Source organism: Zosterops lateralis (genome assembly GCF_965231275.1).
Source record: "Zosterops lateralis genome assembly, contig: SUPER_6_unloc_1, whole genome shotgun sequence".
Classification (NCBI taxonomy): Eukaryota; Metazoa; Chordata; class Aves; order Passeriformes; family Zosteropidae; genus Zosterops; species Zosterops lateralis.
The window spans coordinates 537,650-561,231 of record NW_028154616.1 but is presented as its reverse complement, the minus strand read 5'-3'; the positions used below and the strand labels follow the sequence as shown (position 1 = coordinate 561,231).

The following is a 23,582-nucleotide window of genomic DNA, read 5'->3' as shown; positions in this document are numbered from 1 at the left end:
TCAGATTCATTCACTTTTGTTCCAAATAAAGCTGGTATGTCCAAATTGGAAACATGCAGCGGCAGATAAAAGGGTACCTGGAAAGTATAATTTAATAATGAAAAAATGGCCTGTGATGTACCTGCAAAACAGTTGGCCTGTTTGCCTTTTTTTTTCTTTTTTTAAGTGCTAAATTCCTGTTCCTGTCACTGAGTTTCACTGGAGTTGAGTTTCTAATATTTTCAAGTCATATGTCTTTTGTTTTAAAATACATACTTGACATAGCAGAATCCATTTTATTCTACTCTTGAATTATTTGGCTCTTACAGAATTGTGACCAGGTCAGCACTTTCCACTTCCCAGAAATATACTTATGTTGCTGAAGGAGTAAGGGAAATCTACATTTCATCTTCACTGTGAATTTGAAGGCACAATTGTATTATACATCTCTTACAAAACCACAGAGAGGACTGTAGTGATCTCAGTTTAAAGTTGGTGTCTGAAAACTGCTGTTGAATTTGAATGGCTAATAGCCAACTGATGGCATTATGCATAATGTCAGCCAGTATGAAAACATGGTTTTAAAAATGCAGATAGCTATTTTTGAACAGGTGTTGTTGATACACATTCCCTGGTGGACTGTGGTCTGACATCTGTGAGGGATATGTTTGATTTTGGGAAATAAGAATATCACCTGAGGAATTTTTATCAGCCTCTTTTTCCTCATGTGTTTTTTATATTTGCTATTTACTGAGTTAAAAGGAAGTAATATTTTTCTTTCATGGCCTGTTCCAGTCATACAGTATGTTTTGGAGTTAGTAAAACTTTGGCTAAGTTTTGAACATTTTTTTTAATTACTAAAAGGTATATTATTAAATGTATTTTGTTTCATTTGATGTCTTCTCAAAGGAAGAATGGTCTGTATAGCATGGCAGAAATTAAAGTTAATTTCTTAGATTTCCTGTGTGTATTTTTTGCATTTATATCTGATGAGTGCAATTAGTTAAGGATACATATGAAGTAATGAGTGTGTGGAAGATAAGAATGATATCTTCTTCATAATTGAAAAAACATTCTTGTGTTTCTCAAGTCATAGCAGTTTTAAATGTATTCAGATGTTGGTATAATGTCAGATAACTCTAAATATCTAAGATTTGTTGCTGAAATTCGGTGTTTAGTGTGCCTCAGTATTGGGGTTTTTTGTTGATGTTCAAATCTAATATTGATAAATACATGTAACTAAAAATCGTTTATAATTTGGTCACCTTTAAGCAGTTGAGACAGTGGTTAGTGACTTTTGACAACTCTCAGCCTCAGTAAGATTTTGCACTTACAAGTGTAAAGATACACTGGAAGTAATTACTGAGTCTGAATTTTTTTGTTTTGTTTTTGATCTAAAATCAAAATTAAAGTTTAAAATTATGAAAGCTAACTTCTTCCTTAGGATTAGGAAAATTATTCAAAAAACTAGGAACGCCATCATTTTTTTTCAAATGTAGTAACTAATTCCTGCACCCTTTGTATTAAAAATGAAGGAGGAGCCTCCAGTCATTCTGCTCTGGAAGACAGGATTGAAGTTGCACAGAAGTTTCTGTCTCTGGGGCAGAAAAAATGATCATCTGTCCAATAGAGTAAGCTTATTATTTACCTTGAAAAAACCCACCAAAATGAAGAAAAATCCAAGGTCAGATGAAGTTGTTGAGAGGACTGGGGAAAGCAGCCTCAGAAGTCAGGTCCTTGGAGAGTAAACAGCTGTTTTTGCAGCTCTCATCTGAGGATTTTCTTACTAAAATATGAAGACTTTTTTTTCTTTTTCTTTCCTTTACTCTCTCCAACCAATTGTGGTGAAATGCTAGGTCTTGCAAAGACTTTTTTCACCCTAAGACTTTTAAGCAAATGTGTCTGGACTTTTAAATCGTTATATGATTAGTAGTGAATCATAAATGAATGTGCAATTTCAGAGGTACACAGGAAAGGCCTAAACCTGTTTAACTTAGCTTAATAATGCTGCAGATGCAGTTGTATATTTTATAAGATTACTCTCAAAAAATGTGTTTTAATTTGGGAGTTTTACCATTACCTTCTTGACATCTGTATATTTATAGATTAATAGCCTGACCCAGTGCCCCAGTTGGGAGAGCAGCATGGCTGTGCTTTCAATAGGTATGTCACTGAGAATAGAAACGTATGGAATATTTCATTCCCATCTTTGAAAGTGATGTATGGGGCTGTAAGGGCAGGGGGCTTCAGACTTCACAGCTGACTGGTAAGCTAGCCATGAGGTTTGCTGTGAGCAATCAAAATGCACTTACTGAAGCTGTTTTGTGGTAGCACAAGAACTTCAGATGTAGAACAGTGCTGTTTTGGCACTGCATTAATGTAGTGTATTGCAGAGACCATGCAGTACAGTTCTCGGGTGGGTGTGTTTCATTCTTTTGTATGTGATACTACACAGTGTTTTTTCTCAGCCATTTTGGGCACTGTGGTGATTGGTATTTGGTGTTCAGTAGGTGCAAAAGAGGTGAGTGCTGATATGGGTCCTGCTGGGATGTACCTGGGGTTGGATTCTCCTGTGCCCATTGCTTCTCTCTTCAGAGAGAAGAAAAATGGCACCTGCTGTTCCCTGCTATCCAAACAAGACTTGTTAGCTTGTAAAGTGACAATTTGTTTTTCCTGCAGGCTTTAGGGTTGTGGTGGGAAAGCAGGACAGTTTATTCCTGTTGCTGGAGGAGGAGATGATGGAAGTCAGGAAAGGATGTTTGGGGAGGCTTGCTGCTCCTTGACTGTCAGAAGGAGTCAGTGCTATATAGTGTCAGTCCTTTCTTTGTTACTAGAATTTGATATATGGGATGTCCTGACTGTCCTTTTTAAAACTTTTTCTCATGTTATTTTAAAAGTAACTCTTGCTTGTGAAGTTTCCTTGCTGTTTTCTAAATGCTGATCCAGATTAGTAGCAGATGTAGTTTGTTCATCTGGGAAAGTGAAGAGACTGTGAAACATGTGACTTTGGTGTGCAGGTCTCTCTCTCTCTCTGGTACAGTGGGTCATTCTGGCTGGAAACATGCCTGGTGTTTTTAATGTGGCAGAACTGGTGGATCTGACCTTCACTCATACATGTAGAAGCTATGAAGAGGCTGTCATCTTTTTCAGGTGCTATAGTTGGAAGCCCTAGAAATATGTTTTGGGTTTTTTTACTGGGGAAAACCTTTCCCGGACTGGGGGACAGTTCTGTGAGCTGCTCCTGCAAATTAGGAGTCCTTTAACCTACTGAAAGGAGCCCTGCACTGTTTGGAAGATAGTTGCCAGGCTTACAGGTTCTTTAAGGGAATTTTGCAAAGCCATTGTCAGCACCAACCTACATATTTATTGTTCATCTCCTTTATTTACAGTTTCACTCAAAGTAGCTGCTCTCTTGAGACATGAATTGCTCACCATGCTGGGTGTCCTCTTGGGGTCTTGGTGGCCTTTCTGGAATTAGCTGGGGAGAGAAAAGGAAATGGTCCATTGTAATGAGTCTTACTCTGAGAATATAATTACTGATTATTTGGGCCTGCACAGGCTTCTGCCTTTTGGTAATTTTTTACTGCTGTTGGTTTTAACATTTAGGTTAAAAAACACAATGGACGTGTATGGGCTAATATTGACTAAACTGTTAATATTTTACAGAACCTAGTGTGAGTCTTGCTGGGTGTAGAAAATCCTTGTCTTTTGCAAGGGCAAATCTGCTGGCTCTGTGTTACTATGGCTAAGTGTTTGCTGGAGGCATTATATCTCCTCAATATGAGGTCAGTAATTTATTTAGAATTTATTTGCTCTTGCTTGACATTTTTTTCCAAAATTTCAGCTAGTTTGTTTTTCTTCAGCCTGCTTACTGCAAGGCAGGTCTCTAGTTTTCAGACCAAAAACATGCAATATCTCATTGTTCAAGAGGATTAAGCAGGGATTTAATTTGTTTTGGGATAATAAGTGGCAGTTGTTTACTTCTTCAGCAGAATACTTCGCGGCATTGCAGCCAGACCAGTTTTTCCTCCTTAAAACTCTTCAACTCTCCTGAGTAATTATGCCAGTAAAACAAGTCTATATATCCAAAAAAGACTACCATGAAAACAATAATATATCTGAAATCCTGCTTAAGAGTAGGACTGCTTGTACTGTGATTGTATCTTCACTTACAAATTTTTTTCCCCCCATAATAGCGTGAATGGGAGAAATCCTGTAACAAACATCAGATAAATCTTCAAATATCCTCAGTATTTGCCTCACCAGATATATTCCCTGTGTCCTTCAGGCAAAGTGCATCACATGGTCTGAGTTCATTCAGTGCCATCAAGAACAGAGAATAGCAGAATAATAATGTAAACATTAAAAAAAAAAATTTGTCCTTCATGCCATTTTTCATTGAACTTGCCTCAGTGAATTTGGTGCCCAGTCTGATTTATTATAAAAAGGTCAGGTTAGATATTGTTGGCCACTTGACTGTGCAAATTGACTTTGCTACCAGTTTGTTCTTTGGCATCTTCAACTGGAATAGGCAGCTGCTCTTTTATCTCTGCCCCGCAAGTGCCCATCAGGAGATACACTTTAGAGATACTGGAGAAACTGAGGGTTCTACAGTATTTGATATATGTATGTATTTCAAAGAAATCCACTTCTTTCAAAAGATGATACCTTAGTTGCATTGTGCTGTTACCAAGAAAAAGAACAAGAATTATTTAATGCCTAGTGTAATCTCATGTGCTAAGTTAGTTTTCATTGTTGGTGCCTTCCTTGAACTCTCAAATTGAAAAGTAGTTTCTTAACAGAACTTACGAATCTCAGTGTGAATCAACAGGCAAAGTGTAGAGGTAGTTTTGCATATGACCATTTTCAGTCTTACAAGTCTTTTGCATCTCTAATTTAAAGAAAGACCAGTAATAGCACCCTGCCTTGCCATTTGAGCCCCGCTCATATTTGCATTGAAGTAGAAGCTTTATGTATGATAGTGGTGAGCTCTGTTTAGCTCTACTGTACATCAATGGAAATCTGCAGGAACAAGGTGTAGCAACTTAATTTAAGGAGTTTGCCAAAAGAGTTAAGAGTAACTTACAAATTTTTAAAGTTTGGTAAAGGAGACAGGTTCTTGCAGCAGGACAGTGCTAGCAAGATGCTTCTTTTGAGGCTGACAGCAGATATCTTTAACAATTCATATCTGCAAAACTGTTGGGAAAGCCTGAAGATCTGTCAATGTTACAGATGCTGCTTAACTCCTTTGGGAGCTCAAACATATAAGCACAGCCTTAAATGGGGTTACTTCTTAACCTATCACTATGATATAGTCGATCTTTGGTTTAGGTCTCCCTGAAGTGCATAGGATGTTAGAAATACAGGATATTGCTTTGTATTTGCTTTGTATTTTAAAAGCAGTTAACACATAGTATAATTTTAGAGAGTATATGCACATCACCCCAGAAGCTTCAGCAAATAATCAGTGCATGTTAAAAACACAAACAGGCCCTATTGTGCTGCCATCTTGTCATCGTCAGCAGCAGCAGTGCACTGCTGATGTCTTGGAAAGGGTCTTTCCTCCAGGTGTGAAACTCAGAAGGAGGAGATTCTGTTACAGGTTTTCTTTACCAGCTTCTCAGTGCAAATAGCTTTCATTAAATTTTCACACAATAGCCCAGGGCTTTTGGGGAAGGACTAGACTGGGAACTCAGCACGCTTACTGCGTATGTTGCATGCATTTAGAGAAGGTGGTGAATGAAGCACAAGAGGCATCCTAGACATTGAAAATCTTGGCCATACTTTAAGCTTTTTTAGCTGTTAAAAAGATAACATCTGTGGAGAGATTAACGAGCAATAAGTAAACTGTGTGGAATCTAGGATTGCAGAATGCAGTTTAACTGCTTTTTTTCAGCACAGTCATTTAATTACTGGGTTACTGAAGGTTTTCTCTGCTGTGGGGGAGTCTAAGTGTATGTGTGTGTGTAAGGGGAAATGTGAATGTTTATACAAAGAACTGTGAGAGAAGTTTGGGGATATTGCCTTCATGTTGCCTGCACAATCCCGATTTATATTTTTCTTGCCTTAATTTCTTTTCAAGAAGATTGTAGATGGGTCTTGCTATCACTTACACTTAATTATTTCAGTGTTCACTTCCTCGTGTGATTTAACACACACAAGTTTAGTTATTCTTTTCTGGCCTAGGAAAAGATTTCCTTCCAATAATTACCTTTACTGCCTTGTTTGGAGAAACATAGTTGTTTGATAAGCAACTCCAAACAAGGCAGTGCCTGGAGCTGTCTTGGAAACATAAATTATACCTTTTAAATAGCATGTTAAGCTTCAGTTTGCAGAAAGTAAACTACCAGATGTACTGAATAGGCAAGCTCTAAACTTTTATCCCATAACAAAAGTCTCTGAGTTCAGCAGGAAAGCACTAGTTCACACTGCTCTTCAGTACTCTATTGGGGCAATACAGATACAAAGGAAAAGACATTCAGATTACCTAATAACATCCATTAATTCAGCCATTTCTTTCTACTGCCAGTTGTTTAGTTATACAGTATTAAAATGCATTTGTAAGATGAGTGTCATGCAGTTCTGCCAGAAAGATTGCTCCTGTGGTAGCAAAGAAACACGAATTTAATCTTGTGGAAATTTCTCAGGATTATATCCTTCTGTTTGCCTTCTATGATGACCTTCTTAATATATAGTATGGATGAAAGAAAAAAAATACAAATAGTAAAGACCAGCAGGTATAAGGTGCATACATTCTTTGTTAAAACCATTTTGATTTGAATTCAGTGGTAGTTAGAGCATTTTTTTGAACTGGGTGGTACAGAATTAGTTCTAAAAGCCGTTTCATTTGCAACATTCATATTAATCTATATGCTGTACAAAATACAGTCTGATATGTCAGGCATGAGTTGCTTCAGTCTACTATGTTTACTATAAATAGTCCTTATATCTAACTATTTTGTGGTAAATATAATTTAAAGTAGCAAAAGGTTCCATTTGTCTTGAATCTTTCAATATTTAGTGTTCTTATTAAGGTGAAATATTTAACTCTACTGTTAATGACACAATAAATATTTGTAAAGTTGACTGTCTTTGTGAATGTGGAAAAATAACTTGAGTTATATATGTTTTTAAATAAAATTTCCTTCTTCATAATACCCTGGTCTTTGTTGAAAAACAGACAAAAAGTGATCATGTTTTGTGTGTTTCCTCACCTTTTCCCATAAGGTAGTCTCTTAAACCTCTAATCTGATCACCTGTCCCTCAACTAAAATTTAAAATAAGTCACTGCATCTGCTTTACACTTTTCACGTTGAGTAGTGAATATAAGATACATTGTTATTTATTGTGGAATCTGACACTCTAATTGCAGAGCATTGTTTCATTTGTTGCATTAAAAATAGTTTGCCATTTTCAGTAGGAACCTTTTCAGGCTGTGAACTTTCAGGGCTTCTTTTTTTTTTTTTCCTCCCAATGCCATCTCCATAGTTTTGCTGGTGATAAATTGTAAAAGTGGGTGTATTAATGGAAGTAAATGATTAAATTGGTAATAAGGAAACAGGGTGTCAATAGCTTAAAGATGTCTGTGTTAAGAGCAGGCTTCAAGCTGTGTGGGAAGTTTTACTGGGCTTGGTTTACTGTTGGTAAAATTCATAGTCTTTCAAGGTAGAAGGAACCAAACTTCTTCAAAATAAGCAAGAACAAGACAAACCAGATGTTATTAATGGAGCTTGGGAAGGATAAGTTTTGTCCACCTTGTATCCATTATAGTTGTCTTAATGTGATTTACATTGGTCAGTGGCCTTTAGTAAGAGCTGGAGTGTATTTCCTTGCCTATAGAATAGCTATGATGATGTAAAAATATGCCCATGTTTGTTTTGTGGAGATAACCAAGGTGACAAGTATTCATAAGCCAAGTTTTTTTGTTGGAGTTCATCTGTAAAATGCATATTGCTGGGAAAATGCATATTTCTGTCTATGAGCAAGCTAGAAATATGTGCAGATTACTTGATTGCCTTCTGTGGGTTGCTTGCTTTTTGATCACACAGGAATTAGATGTGTTTGTATAAAAATTGATTCTTTTTTCATGATCAAAGTTGACAAGCCTTAATCTGTGTTGCAAAGAGTATGGACTAGGTAGTAATGTGGTAGGTCTTTGTTTCTCATGTGAATGCTTGAAATGTTTTTGCATTATGTAAACTGTTTTGTTTTTTTTTCTTGACAGTTTAGTGATTAAAATCTGATTGGTTTTAAATAGATGTAGTCATTTGAATACTGAGAACATATTTAACCTGAAGAGAACCTTTTCAAGAAAATCACTAGTAATAAGTGCTGCTTTGACCTCTTTTTTATAATTGCAAATGATCAGTTCTTTTTGGTAGAGAGTTTCTGTGAAACATTTTATATGTTTGTATGCGTTTTCCTTAAAAATTAGAAAATATGGTAGTTTTTACTGGCTTATATTATTGGGTCAGCAATAGTAAATGCCGCTAATTTTATTAATGTTCGCGCAGAATCCAGAAGTCCAGAACTGTCCTACTAAATTTGGTTAGCACAACTATCCAGTTTGGGATGCAATTCCTAACAATAGTGATGTTTGTGACTGCCTCTGATGTCTGAGTAGTTTTGGGGTGTTTGTTTGGTTTCATTTTTTTTCACAGAATTGTTAGGGTTGGAGAGACCTCTGGAGACCATCCAGTCTAACTCTCCTGCCAAGGTAGAGTCACCTGGAGCAGATGGTACAGGTGGGGTTTGAATGTCTCCAGAGAGAGACTCAATGACTTCCCTGGGCAGCTTCTTTTAGGGCTCTGCCACTCTCAGTGCAAAGAAGTACTTCCTCAGGTTGCTACCTCAATGAAACTTCCTGTGTTTTAGTTTATGGCCACATTTGGTTGGTTGTTTTTGGTTTTGTTTGTTTGAGGGTTTATGATGGGTTTTTGTTGTTGTTTGGCTGGGGAGGGTTGTTTGCTTTTTGATAACTGCAGATTAGACACTGAGCCATGCAACTAGTGAGAGGCAAAGCCTCACCCTCGTGTGGGCCCTGGGTTTCACAAGATGGATGGGGTCTTGTTATGCTTTTTAATATGATATTGCAATGGCATATTCTCCCTTTATATTGCAGTTTTATTAGATATTCTAGCAGTATTTTTATCAGCTTGATACAAATTTGGATTGTAGCTGATGCATTGGATGCCCTTAATATGAGTTCTCATGCTTGGTTTTAGAATGTAAATTACTTTTCTTGCTCTTTGCTGCTAGAGAAGTGTTTCTCCTGAACTGCTGTGGTAAATAATCACAGAAATTGTCAGTAATATAACAGACCTTGAGTGCAAATTCCTCCCTTATCAATGTTGAACTCTGTTAACTCAGTGATATGAGACATTCTGATAAAGCTTGTGAATAAGCTTTCCAAAAATACGTGCTGGAGTTAGACCTTCAGACCAAGCCATGCAGACATTGGTTTTTGTTTTTTTTTTCCTCCTTATTTTTTTGTATCATTACATCACATTTTTCTGTAGGAGGAAACAGGAACACGATGTAGGACAGGTGGTTGTTCTGTATTATTTGTTGTGGCCTTAATTTAGTGGTCTAAGGTAAAGACCAGAAAGAGATTTTGGTGTGTAATACCTAAGTAGGCCATCTTATCTTTGACAAGCAAAATCACTGAGTACTATTCGATTACCATTGCTGAAAGAAAAGTTGCTCCTTTGATTATGTGAACAGTGTTACAAGGAGCTGACTCCTTGGTGTATTTAAAAAAAATACAAGAAGATTTTTTTATTATTTGAAAAATAATAAAAAGGTCTATATTGATTTGTACACTGTTACATTTTCATAAAATCATAGAATGGTTTGGGTTGGAAGGGACTAAAGATCACCTAGTTCCAACTCCCCTGCCATGGACAAGGACACCTTCCACTAGATCATGTTGCTCCGACTCCCATCCAACCTGGCCTTCAACAAGGGATGTTCCAGGGATGGAGCACCCACAACTTCTCTGGGCAACTTGTTCCAGTGTCTCACCACCCTTACAGTAATGAATGTCTTTCTAATATCTAATGTAAGCCTACTGTCTTTCAGTTTGGTGCCATTCCCTATTGTTCTGCCACTACATGCTCTTGTAAATAGTCTTTCTCCATTTCTTTTTTTAGGCTCCTTTCAGGTACTGGGGAGCTGCAGTTAGGTCACCCCAAAGCCTTCTCTTCTCCAAGCTGAAAAATTTGAGGTTTTGCCTAGACACATAGTTTTCTTTATAGCATGTCGTGCTTGTTGAAGAGTGCTTGCCTGATATGTAGATGGTGTAGAGAGTATTTTAAAACATTGCGTTTTGCATTCACTCAGATTGGTGTTTATTATAAAAATGTTTTTGTCTGTTCTTCATATTTTGGGGGTTTCTGTCAATTGCAAAAAGGCTATTACAGTTTTCTTTCAGGAGAGAAGGTATTTTAAAGATTACCAGAGCCTCAGCCCGTGGTTATTTGATGTGAAAAATATCCTCTGGTAATGATTATGGTAGTTTTTGGCTGGACTGGCTGGGCCAGACTCCCGAGAGGAAGCTGCTTGTATTCACAGGACAAGGGCATTTACAGGATAATGGAGTGAGGCAGCAGCACCCTTGGAGGGCTTGGACCACGACTAGGCAGGAGATGGCTTTGTTAAATGGTGGTTGTACCTGGTACTCCTTACCCACCCCGAGCCCTTCACCACATGCATTGGATGCCTCCCAAAAAACAGTGACCACATTAGTCTGCTGCTTTGACTGGTTTGGAAGGGAATAGATGGCTAGATTTCCTCCAACCAGCCTGCATCTATGAGGATGATATTTCAATGGTGTTTTCTTAAAACTGTTTTGTGTCGTGTTTGTGGCTCAAATATTACACGTTTCTGTAGCATTTCTGTCAAACAATCTGCCTACACTGTTGAAAAGCAGATGTAATCCTCAGATGTCCTGTGTAATACACAGTCATAAGTGTTACATCCGTTTTTGCCCTAAATAATGGAGTACAGATTGCCTTCATTATATTTAATGCAAGTAGATATTTAATTGCATGAAAGGCCAATTACATATCTGGGTTTATACGTTAACCTTCACAAGCTCTATTTTCAGACAATGCTGATGCATTGTCATGTGCAGGGTCAATTGTACCCGGTCCTTTCTCAGCTGTCTGCTTCAGGATGACCGGGGATGTTTCATCAACATGTGGTGTTCCACAGGCTTTCGTTTTGGGAGCTGTTGTCTTGTGCTGGGTTTGAGCGAACTGTTGCAGATATGCTGGTTTTATGACTACCTGTATTTAGTAAGGGATGTACAGCAAAGAGGGAGCATAGTAAGCTTGAACTTCTTGTAATTGATAATAATAATTTAAAGCTAAAATGTAACAGTATTTCAGTTGTGAATATGTGGAAATTGTGTGTGCTGCTTAATGTGTTTCAGAAATCCCTGTTACTTTTCTTCTTTCAATACAAGAAAACAGGCGTGTAATGCCTCATTGAAAGACGCCTGTAGGGGTGCTTTGTGAGGGACTTAATTAAGGGCTTTGAAAGACTAAACAAAAGGAAAAAGAAAATGCTACAGGGTTATTGTTATTCCAGCCCATTGGCTCAGAGAGCTGACCATCCATTGGTGCCCTCTATCCTTTCGGGAGCTGAATGACACTTTTGTTCATGGCTAACAGAGGTGAAAGAAGCCAATTATTGGCTGTCTTTTCCACAGGGCAGCTGCAGACTGATTTCACTGCAGGCAAATATGGACTCTTCTACCACAAAGATGGTTGTGATGACAGTTATTTTTGTGTAATAGTATGAAAGAAAACAATTTTTTTTTTTTTGCCTTCCAGTGACTTGTGTAGATGTTTATTGAAAACTACTGTGAGTATGCTCTCAGGGAATGGAAACGTGTTATGAACTGGATTCCCCATGCTAACAGTGTACTCAGCTTTTTCTGTGAGTGTATGAATGAGTGAGGTTTTTTAATATTTATTCTTCTCCTCCTGCTTTTTTTTTTTTTTCCTTGAAATTACATTTGATTTCAACTGTGGAGTTTTTCTAATTGGTGTGCAGCGTGCATTTAACTCTTATGGCTTGCCAGCCCAGGCTGTGCTGGCTCCTTCGTATGCAGTAATGATAGAGGGACAACCTCTGCAGGTTAGTGGGAAGCCTTACAACAGCAAAACATCAGCATACCACTAAGGAACCCAGAAAGGATCTCTGTGCCTGAAAATTGTCACCCCTTCTCCCACATCTCTATGGCTTGGTCCAGTACATTATAAAAATCTTTTCCCCCAACTCTTTCTTTTATATTTAAAAACGTATTCTTTTCCCTGCAAATTTTCTTTGTTTCAGTAGTTGCAGTTTAACTGTGTAAAGAGACCCAGTTGACTAAGAACCAGGTTCTCTGATATTAGGATTCTAGAGAAGTCTCCAATTAGTGAAGTCTCCTCTACTGGCCAAATCTTGACCAAGGGCCAATGTCTCAGTCAGAGCTGATCCATCTTTGTTACACTGGAAGACTTCTTGTCATGATAGCTGCTCATCAGGCCTCTCAGTGCTTGAGGTGGGCTGGTTGTGGTAGCCTCTTTGCGTTTAGGCATAGTTCATAATAATAATACTAAACAAAAGGACAAAGGTGATGTTCTTCAATTTATGTGGCTTTGTGCTGCAGGTGAGAGGAGTGTCTGCCTTTCGTCCTCAGATCTTTGGAAGTGGAAATGCTGAGTACATTCCTCCTTCATCTGCTGTTGAATAAAGAGCAGTTTTTATGCTTTCATTTGGTTTCTCTTCATCCAGACTGATTATTCTCCTTCATAGATTTGTTGTTGTTGCTGTTGAACGGCCAGATGACTGCTCCTGCCAGATTCTACTCTATTGCTAACCCACATTGATTGAAGTTAGTTGTGCCCCCATGAGCTTAGCATAATGCAGGCAGCATTGTCTGAGGCTTTTGAATCCTTAGAGGATGTGACTTTGAGGCACTTCTCATTTGTGGGCCAGTGTCAGTTGTAGGACTGTGCCTCTGCCAAATTCCTGAGAATGAGAGATGTGTACATGTGTGGGACTGTGCAATTGGCTGCATAATGCCAGCAGCAGTTGGCAGTGATGAGGGTGACTCTCCTGGGCCTGGAGCTGGGCTCGCCTCTCAAAGGGAATGGGCAAGCAGCCTGGGTCTCAGGGAAGTTACCAAGAAGAGTTGTGTGTTTTTCCACAAGGCAAAAAGCATACGTGAATTTGGCTTCCTGAAATGAAATAATTAGCTGTGTGCTAAGTCAGATAATTAACAAGATAATTCCTGCCATTCTGTATGAGAAGAAATAAAATTGGGTTTCAATACTCCCTTGATGTCCCTTGTTCAGTCCTGTACTATTGAAATAGAAGCTGAACCTGTAGCTCTTCTCTGAGTGTCCTGGCAGATGATTCGGGCAGCTTTCATTTTAATTGATGTCTAAGGTTCACTGGAAACTAAGATGGATGCTTAACCCATGTCTTCCTATGTATCCATAAGGAACTTGGACATAGATCTCAAATCAAAAAAAGAAATGTAGCTGAAACGTACCATAATTCTACACATGAGGAAAGCTGATGAGGCTGTTTAGATTCTTGTGTTCAGCTACACTCCTTGTCAGTAAGCAGCAACTTTGCCATTTCTTGAAGTTACAGTTTCCTGGGAGAAACACAAGGGTTGTGTGTTAGCACACATGAACTCTGCCACATGGGAAGCTTTAGGCAGACTTTAATCCTTTAGATGTCAATAAAGTAGAAATTACTCTTATATTAAAATGCTATGGCAATAATTGATGACCAAAATTTTCAAAACTTAAATTTTATTTAGTACCTAAATTGGTTGTTCTTTGTCAGCTTATTTAAGATATCTTGAAAATTGCTACACAAAAGCATGTTTGGTTCTAAAAAGATGCTTCCAGGTGCTGCCATGAAGTCTATTTTGGCACTAGGATGTTGTAACATGTGCTTTTAGTTTTCCTACAGTATAGATGTTTTGACGGCTTTTTACTAGAAGTAATTTTTAGTTACATCCAAGTTACATATTATATGTGATTGAAAAAAATTCCTAAATGCTAAAGCTGTTTTATATAGGTTTGAACTAAGCACAAAATTTAGATTTTGTCATCTGGCTTAATTGTATCAGTGACTGTTCACACACCCAATTTTGGTTTGCTTTTTTTTGTTGTTGTTTTTAGCCTTCTAAAAATGTAGGTCTTGCCCAGACTTTTGAGGCTCTGGTTGCTTTCTAAACATTGGGTGGGACAGACTTAGAAGACCAAAATAAACCAGAAGAAAATGAATAAAATTCAAAGTACTTAGGGTTACTAAATTTGGCATTTTTATGAATTGGATTTATAGCTGTTTATGGAGAGAACTTTCCATAGCAGAGCAAAAACACACCGTGAAACTGCAACAGAAGATTTTTATATGAATATATGTGTGAATTGATATCACTGCTTTTTTATCAGTAAACAGATTTTAGACTCTGGACAGCTCAGAAACATGGGTAGCGTTAGCCTCCTCCTACCTCACAGAGATGCAGAAATATTCTCCTCTGAACTCAAGGCTTGGTAAGGAAAGCAACCTGTCTAAACCCATGACATGTATCTGTGCTGGAGCAAGCAAGGCGCTGAACTTCACTGGGTCTCTGTCTGGGGTTGTAACTGGGAGTTTATGATGTGAAACATTTGTTGTTTTAAATACAGTGTTCCTAGTTGGAGAGGGATGTAATGTCCTTGGAGTCCAAAGGGTGAGTGTGACTCCCGACGCTCCTGTTAAGGCGGTTTAAGCTTTATGGAATTGCCCTTGAAGCTGTTAAATGGAATGAAACGTGCCTTGTAGGTATTGGTGGTTTTGCAGCAGAAACCTGAGACTGGAGCAGCGGCGGGGGCGGGGTGGGACGAGGATTGGACCCAGATCTCATTAAACTGGTTAGATTACATACTTCGGTGATGTTCCTGGTGTTTCAGCAGGAGTTGTTCATGAAGGTTTTTGATAAGGTAAAAGTGCTTGAGAACTTCCTCAGTAGTAAGGAACAAAACTGTGGCTTGGTCATGTGTGAAGTGTTGGTATCGAGTTTTGCAATATGTTTTAACTTAAAACACAGATATGTTTTAAACCTGGAACTGACAACTCAATAAAGAAAAATCAGAGTTGTTTAAAAATGACATAGTTAACCTCAGTGACTGCTGATTCCATTATGTTAAGGACAATTGATGCAACTGGCAATGCTACTTAGTTGCAGGTATGGTGTTAAACATTATTTACTTAAAACGTAACAAATACTCTTCCATAAAATTCCTTTTTCTGATGTTGATTTTATTACAGGCATGAGCTACATGTGACATTTTTTCGTAGTGTGAAGTGCCCACTTCCTTCTTCAGTGCTTTTCTCTCCTACCATAGGAGTCTGCTGCTCCATAAAAGACAGCTAACGCCATCTGATTAAAAAAAAAAAAAAAAAAAAAAAAAAAAGAGGCACAGAAATATACTGCTAGGGTATAGTTGGTTGAACTCTTACGTGTGTAACCTCTTGCCGCATTCCCTTTTTCCCTATGTGTGGAGACTTAAGGCTTCAAAGCAGTAGAAATATTTCTGCTTTCCTTTACTGGCTTTTACAAATAATCTCAACTCTTCCCAGAAATGATGGTTATAATGCATGGTTTTAGTTGCATATGTTTTGAGCTAAGATGATCTTACTTTGTATGAATGATTTTAAAAATGTCTCAAGTCAGAGGGTAGCTGTGATGTTACCCTGCTGAAAGCTTTCCTATCAGGAGTTTGGTTGATAGCAGGATATGCAAATTGGTTACAGATCAGGGATGCAGATGATCTGAGTTCCCACTTGCTTTTGTCCGTGGACCTTTTTTGTGTTCTTACTGGTTATTCACATTTTGTGATGACTACTCATAGGTACGGGAGGAGTATCTTGGTACTGACTTGCCCTCAGATTGCTTGACTTGTGCCTGTCACATGGTTTGATTTTTTTGTTCTCAATTCCCTGGCATTACTGTATTCCACAGGGTAAATAATTATGAAACTGAATAATACATAATTTTACTCTCTACTATAAATAATCTCTGTGTAAAAGAAATACTCCTGCACTGAAAGACATTGTTTCCTCCTCCAGTTTACAATAAGGCTTTCCTTTAGGCTGTAATCTGCACCCAAAGTATGGCTCTTAAAAATTAACTGAGGAGCATGTTAATTTGCACTATATTCCTATTTTGGGATGGGATCACTTTCATAACAATGCAGAGGAATTCTTTTCTGGGTTAATTCCCTACCATGTGTCAACATAAGCCATTAACTGTATGTGTGATTGCTTAATGACTGGCCTGCAGTGACTCAAATACCAGTTCAAAATAGGGCTTTGCATACAGGTATTGTTCTCTCTAAGATCTTGATGATGACTTGATTGGCACATGAATAGGGTACATTAGAGCTAGTTACTGTGTCTGAAAGAAAGCTAAAACACCATGTTGGAAGGGAAAAACCCAGCAACAGGTTGATGTGACACGGGAAGGAGGAGGCAGGAGAAATAACTTAGAGATACTGTGGGAGAAAGAGGGAGATGTTACTTCTCGTGCAGGAATGGGCTTGCCTGAAGTTTTGCAGGTTTTTTGTTGCTGCCAATGAAAATGTTGTAGGTCCTGCTTCTGCAAAATGCGAAAAGCTTACTGAAATCTACAGGATTTATATGCTGCTTTAAAAAAAATATTTAAAAAGGGCTCTTTGTGCCGCTATTTACTAAATTTTCAGATAATCAGAATCCTCTTTAATAGCCAGGGTCAGTAGGTGATTTGAAGTTTGATTATTTCCATGAAAAATCAGGTCAAGTATTTTATCCCCAAATAGTTTCCAGTTAGAGCCACAGAAAAGTGAATGGAAACCTTGCATATAAGTTATGCATAGAGCATTTCCCTCTCTCTCTTTCCCTCTCTTTCTACCTGCATATCTAGCAAACAAGACATTGGCAGAGGAATCTCCTATCCTGTTTTTCTGCTAAACAAACAAAAGGGGCAGGGGAAGAAAGGGAATTAATTGGTTTTGGAAAGGACATGGTAGGTAGTAGCTGGGCATAGAACATGGGAGCAGCCTTGGTCAACTGGAGGGGGCTTCAGGCTCTGTTGGTGATTTTGGACAGCTTCACCTACCTCTGCATACATGTTTTCCTTGCCATGCTGTTTGTTTAGTGCATTTAGGCAGCAAACTCCTCATGGTGAGGAGTGTCTCCAGCTGTGTATTTGTACAGCGCCAATCCACTGATGTGTGGAACTGGGCCCTTAGCTTCTCGTTGCAATACAAACAAGAGATGATAAGACCTTATGCTCATTAGTGAGATAGCATGGGTACTTAGGAAATGGCAAGTGTATTTGCTGGGTGGGAATGCAACCTGTGTCATACTTAGCCAGTCACAGCAGATACAGACTAATTCTTTAAGTATTTGGATATTTCCTTTCTTGTAAGAGTGTTTTCCTGGAAGAGTTGGAAAATGAAGCATACTTGTAAATGAAAAAATGTCTTATCTCATAGACTTTCTGTTACTCCAGAATGGCCTGTGAGTACAGAACAGGTTTCTGCACTTTTAAGTTTTGGAGGTCTCTCCAGTCATGTCAGAGACAATAGAAGCATGCTTATGATTGCTGGGGAGAGATGGAATAACAAGAAGAAAAACCTATATTAATGCAAAAGCTGGTTTAAAATTCTTCCCTTTTGTCATTACCGGCTTTGTCCATGTTAAAAGGAACAGTAGATAAGTATCAGGTGGAAAAAGTGTTGAGAGTGGCAGTAAGGATTGGAGATAAGGGATGGTTAACACTGCAGAGTTCTGGCGGTTGGAATACCCAGTGGACCTTTCCCATTGGAAGATGGGCACTCGTAGTTGTGACTGTCAGAAATGGAGAGAATGCAAACTTTAAAAATGGAATGCCAGTCTGATACTGGGGTCCTATCACCATAGAAATGTTAGCTAATAATATAGGTATTATACTATTATACTGCTACCTTGCAGTAATAGATGCAGGTAATATATAAAAGGTAAGAAATTAATTTCTCAGCATGTTATTTAAACTTTATTTTGAACTCAAACGTCATTGCAAACTCAAAGACTTTCCAGGTGTAGGTTCCTCTGTAAACATCATCTTTGCCTGGTATTTCTTTTCTTCCTATTCATGATTTCTCACTTTTGGGAAATGTATTCTCAATGTTGGGAAACATGCACTGTTGCATGTAAGGTATATCCTTGGATTTTAGCTGCACTCTTTGAATTCATAGTGCAGAGAGTTGCCATTCCAAACAGTAGTTGTGATGTGGTGCCTCTAGAAGAGAAGTGCTTGCTTCTTGTCATCAGGAAGATACAATAAACCAAAGCTCTACTACCAAATTTGTTTCCTTTTAATTGAATTAAAATTTTCTTGCCGATTGTCTAGGCTTTCCGTGCTTTCATTACATACTGAATACAATTAAGATATGGGACAATATTAATGCAAATTCCTGTATTCTGTCCCTTCAGTGGTTTTATCACCATCCTGAAGGAACTGGCTAAATGGGAAAGAAGATTTAAACCAGGGATATAATTCAGTTCTTTCTGTCCCATGAGACTGCCTGCTGATGGTTGTGATTTGGATAAAAATCACATCGGTTTTCATCATATTCCTGCAAGGAGTTGGGCATGGAATGTATTTCTTCAAGACTGTAGCATTGCAGTGCAACTTAATATTAGTCTAACCTTGAGTTTCTCTAATTTCTTGTCTCCCCCTGTGCACTTGTCTTGGCCAGTGTCTCTGCTTTGTCTTTATCCTCACCAGTGTTAATGTAATCAGGTCATTATCCATGTTATCAATGGTCCAAATGTTAATGGGTGGCTGATTGTTGCTGGGTACTTTCCAGCATCATGTTGAGGTGCATTTGCAATATCCTGGCTTATTTAATGTAGTTTCTAAAAATACTAACAGTCTCAGCTTTTCTTAGTATTGCTGAAACTGGATCATGATTGCTACCTGGGGAATTTTATATAAGATCAGGACCTATTACCTAATGGTTTTGTACAAGTAGGTGGGAGGGCTTTATTCAAATATAGATAGCTCTGCCTGAGTAATTTTCTACGTGTTATAATTAAATAACTCAGTGGCAGACAGCCCAGACGTTGGAAAAGACTGAATGGAGCCTACAGTATTACATGCTATTATCTATCAACAAACAGGTTAAGCTTGCTCAGAGGCACTATTTTATAGGAATTTAAAGGTGCCTTGTTGAAACATGATCATCTTTCCTTCAACCAAAGCTCCCCACCCTTTTTCTGTCTCACTCCTTGCCTTTCTCTCTTCTTTTCTAAACTTGACAGAGTCAAAAAGCCAAAAAGTAGATAGCTATTAATAAAGGACTGGGAAGCACAGGTATGTATTTTGATCTTATTTGTTTTAAACAGCCAATCTCAATTGGGTTTTGTTGAGATTTAATTTTCTTTTCTGTAGCTAGGTATTTTATGGTTTATTTGTTGTAAGACCTTTTTTACAAAGTGATGTGTTTTAGGTCATTAGCATGTATTTGGATGCAGTGCATGAATGTGCTGGGAAGGTATGTGTGCCCCCAGTTCAGTGCAGATCCAAGAGTTAAGAGAGGAGACTGTGAGCTAGGACAGAAAGTGTAACACTGGCATCTGCTGTGGGTTTTAGGAGACATGCCAGCACACCAGAGCTGTGAGGAAAGTTTCTTTGCCCAAAATGTCCACACATTTCAGGGAGATGCAGTTAGGAATGGTAGGTAATGTCATTAAAAAAAGACTGTTGCAGCTGAATGTTCCCCAGTTTGCAGAGACTGGCATTGTTTTCCTTTTCAATACCCATCAGTTATTTTGGGTCCCTGGCTTTTATTCTGTGCTTGTATCTTGGGCTAATTTATCTATCATTTTGTTGCCCTTTCTGTCCTATGGGAAGTCTGTACTTCCCATTTTATGGTCTTTTTGTTATTGCAGCTTTTCTTCTCATGCAAGAATTCTCGTCCCACTCCTCCCTTTCCATCATCTCTAGTCATCGGTCCTTTCTAGCCAGAATCATACTCTGGCAATTGGTAAGAGAAAAAACTAGCAAGGGTCAGGCTCCTTTATGGTAGAGGCAGTACTTTAAAATGGTAGAGAGGGCTACCTGTGCCTGCAGGAGGCACTGTGATATGTTGTGCATTGCATCTAATTCTCATTTTTGTGGTGCCACTTAAAAAAGCTGTGATTGAAGCCACTATTTCAAGATGAGAGTTTCTATTTTTAAAATATGAGAGAATTAGTAAGTTGCCTTCCAAGACACAAAGTATTTCTTCTCATCCTGAAGTCTGGGGATGTTTGACTTAGGTTAGTGGTAAAATCAACAATCCTTGAAAAAAATTAAATCCAAATAACTAAAACCTTACATCAAGAACTGGAATTCTTGCAGACAGAGTACAATAAAAAGTTTAAATGCATTATGTTTTCTAGTTTAGTTTTCTGAAGTCTCCACTGCTGGTTGATTGAAAAGTGATTAAATATCTATCCGTTACTATGCAAGATACGTGGTGCTGTGTGTTTTTTACTGTGTCTAACAAAATTGCTTTTTTCTTCCAAGGAAAATGGACACAACAGCTTTAAATGGGGAAAACGCAACTGTTTCATATTCACAAGAACACAGAAATATCATTTGATGGCTATTTTCAACAGAGGGGAGTTTTCAGTGCCTTTAGTATAAGTATTTTTAATGCCTCTGAAGTATTTCTGTGGTAGGTGGCAGCAGGAAACTTAGCTAAACTCAGCTGGAAATGAATATTCAAGTAGTTGTCAGAATAAGCTGAAAGGATCTGCTTGAGCAGGCTGGAGACAGCAAATGAGTTCTTGGCTTGACTTTTACCTTTTGCCTGAAAAAATTAACCTCTGCATTACCTGAGATGGTGAAATAACATTTACAATTACAAGCTACTAATTTTAGTTAGTTTTATTCTTTCCTGTAGCACCTTCTTTGAAGAAGGACAAAGCTTCTGGCAGAGTGTAAGAAGCATTATTTATCATTCGAAACTGCAGCCATGGCACTGTAGGAAGGAGTGCAGTTGTATGTATTTTTTGTGTTAGATCTCTCCTACCTGAAATGGTGAAACTAATTGCAATTATAAGGCTGTGATTCATGTTATCCCCTGAGATGCAGCCTCTTGCTAAAGAGGTTATCACCTTTGGCAGCTCATATTTTAGTTTCAATGCCATATTTTAGTTTCTTGACCATCATTTTAGTTTCAATGTCAGCTTCTTGCCCATCATGCCCTTCAGTGTTTCCAGGAATAGGGCATCTGCCACCTCTGCCTTGGTTAATGTTGGTCAGTGAGCCAAGAGTTAGCCTGGTTGTTTAGTACAGATAAACCTGATTAATGGCTGCCTGCTGAAAGGTGCAGGTCTACCCTGGTTTCTCCCTTTTCCTGATGAATCTGCAGTGTAAACCCATGGCATTACCATAATCTTATATCTCATAGAGCTGTTGTGTCTGTTTTGCGCTTCCTGGGGAAAATCTCTCAAATATAAATGTGGATCTGAACTTAAAATTAAGTCAGAGGTGTAGTTTGCTGGGCTGATAGACCATGCTGGGGACTTGTTGGAAGAATAAGAAATTTATTATACGCCTTTTAGATACTGAGTCTGAACTTCAGTTTACCAATAAAATTTAGGGCAAATGTATGGAGGTTTTGGTGTCTTGTTTGTTGGGAGTTCTGTGTGCACATGTGTTTGGTAGCAATTGAAAGGTTTGCAGGTGTTGTCCTGTTTTTAGGGGACTTATATCTGGATGTAGTGACCCAGTCCATAGTAGGTCTTCTTGCTTAGTCCTGCAGAAAAGGGGCTTTAGGCAACTGCTGACATGATCCTTCTGTTGCATGATAGCATCATTCCCATGAACACTACTAGAGGTTGAGACAGTACTATTAATATTCTTCTATTCATTCTTAAGAACTTTTTAATGTATATTAGCATCCTAAATGATTTCTGGGCTTATAGACCTGAGGGCTTTTTAGTAGAGAAACAGGTGGTAGGCATGCCTGTATGACAGCTTCTCAGTGGAGATTTCTTTGACATGTCAAGGGGCATACTAATATTTATCTTTATTAAATCGACAGTTTTCTTGATACTGCATAGACTGTATCTTTTTTTCCAAAGTTTAGGAGTAGTAAAATGACTGTTTCTAAAATACAAACAGTAGAAACTTAGCAAGGGCTGTTTTTGTTTTGGACTGTGGTTTTGGGGATTATTTGGCATTATTTTGTCATAGTATATTGCGCTCCACCATTTTTGTTGCAATTCTTCTTTTATGTGTTTTAAGAGTATCTTCCCAAATTTACTAAGCAAACTTTATATAGACTAGTTATTAAGTCATCTAATTTTAGTGTCATGAGTGTTCCTAATATTGTTTGTAAATTCTTGCTCATGAACTACTTAATGTTTTATTACCAGTGTATAGTGCCTGTGAACTCATTCTTTGAGGAGATTCTGTAGAGTGAAATGAAAAGAAGAAAAAAATTTTTATATATGTATGTGTGTGTATATATATATATATCAGCAAAGCTTCTTTTACATAATGTTCCTAATTAAACAAGTGTTTTAAGACGTATATGATGATCATTAGGAAACTGTCAGAGTTGGTGCTTTGATATTCCCCAAAGTTTGCAAATCATTGCTATAAAGATTGACTTATTTATTTAGTAAGAGTTACTATCACATGTAGTGAAGGCAAATGCAGAAACTTCATAAAAATTTATCTTTCTAGCAAGACATCATGATAATCAGTCCCTGAAGATTCACGTGATAAAGACAATTGCAGTTTGTATTTCTGTTTGTTTTATTACAAATTCAGCTTCAGTGAAAATAAATTTCAGTAGAATTTGAGAATATCGATGGTGGTTCTCAAGTCCTCATTATTTCGGTGTTCTGTTTCATGCTTACATCCAAAGAATCTATTTCCCGAATTAGAAATTGTAGAGCCTAACACTTTAAGCTACAGGGAAAAAACATTTTTAGTTAATTTCAGATACAAAAGCCAAAATTGCTTTGAATTTGTATCTCAGCCATTCTGTATGTCTGCATGGTTTCCATTGACTTTGTTTAGGATTGCATAGGGCACTTCTGAAATTGGGCATTTATAGCTCTGGAAATTTCAAGACTATTGCTTTCAGATTGATGTGATTTCCTTACCTCAGCTGTCAAAAAAAGCTGCCGTGTAGTGCAACAAATGTGAGTGCAGCCAAAATCTTTGCCAAAGTGATGCATAAGTATTCATGCAGTGCTTTCTGATGCTATGTGCTGTTGACTTACTTTTACTACCACTATTTATTATGGTGCATATGACAGTAAGGTTTTATATCACTTGGACAGTTCTTTGAGAGTTGTGATTTTCTTGCACAGATTACTTTTTTTAAGATCAGAGTCTCCACTCCCTTATTACTCTTCTGCCTATTCATAAATGGTGATAATAAAAGTGGATTTGCAGTCCTCTAGAAAGGAGAGGACAAGCCTGGATGTATGAAATGTATATATTTATGGCAATTTGAAAAATGTGTGAGAACAGAAGTTTCAGTCTCCCATGGAGCAGACAGATGACAGCTCATGTT

The 23,582-nt window shown here is 37.9% G+C and overlaps 1 protein-coding gene across 3 annotated transcripts in view; it reads left to right on the top strand.

The window, feature by feature from the left end:
- The window catches only part of LGR4 (leucine rich repeat containing G protein-coupled receptor 4), a 75,926-nt gene that overhangs the window by 6,760 nt on the left and 45,584 nt on the right, over positions 1-23,582 (top strand). Inside the window, exon 1 of one of the 3 annotated variants that reach the window (XM_083885332.1) lies at positions 14,913-14,975. The exons of the other annotated variants lie outside the window; for them this stretch is intronic. The gene's annotated coding sequence lies outside the window, so the exon portion shown is untranslated. Of the gene's footprint in view, positions 1-14,912; positions 14,976-23,582 lie in introns of those variants that run through there. 3 annotated transcript variants of the gene reach the window in all.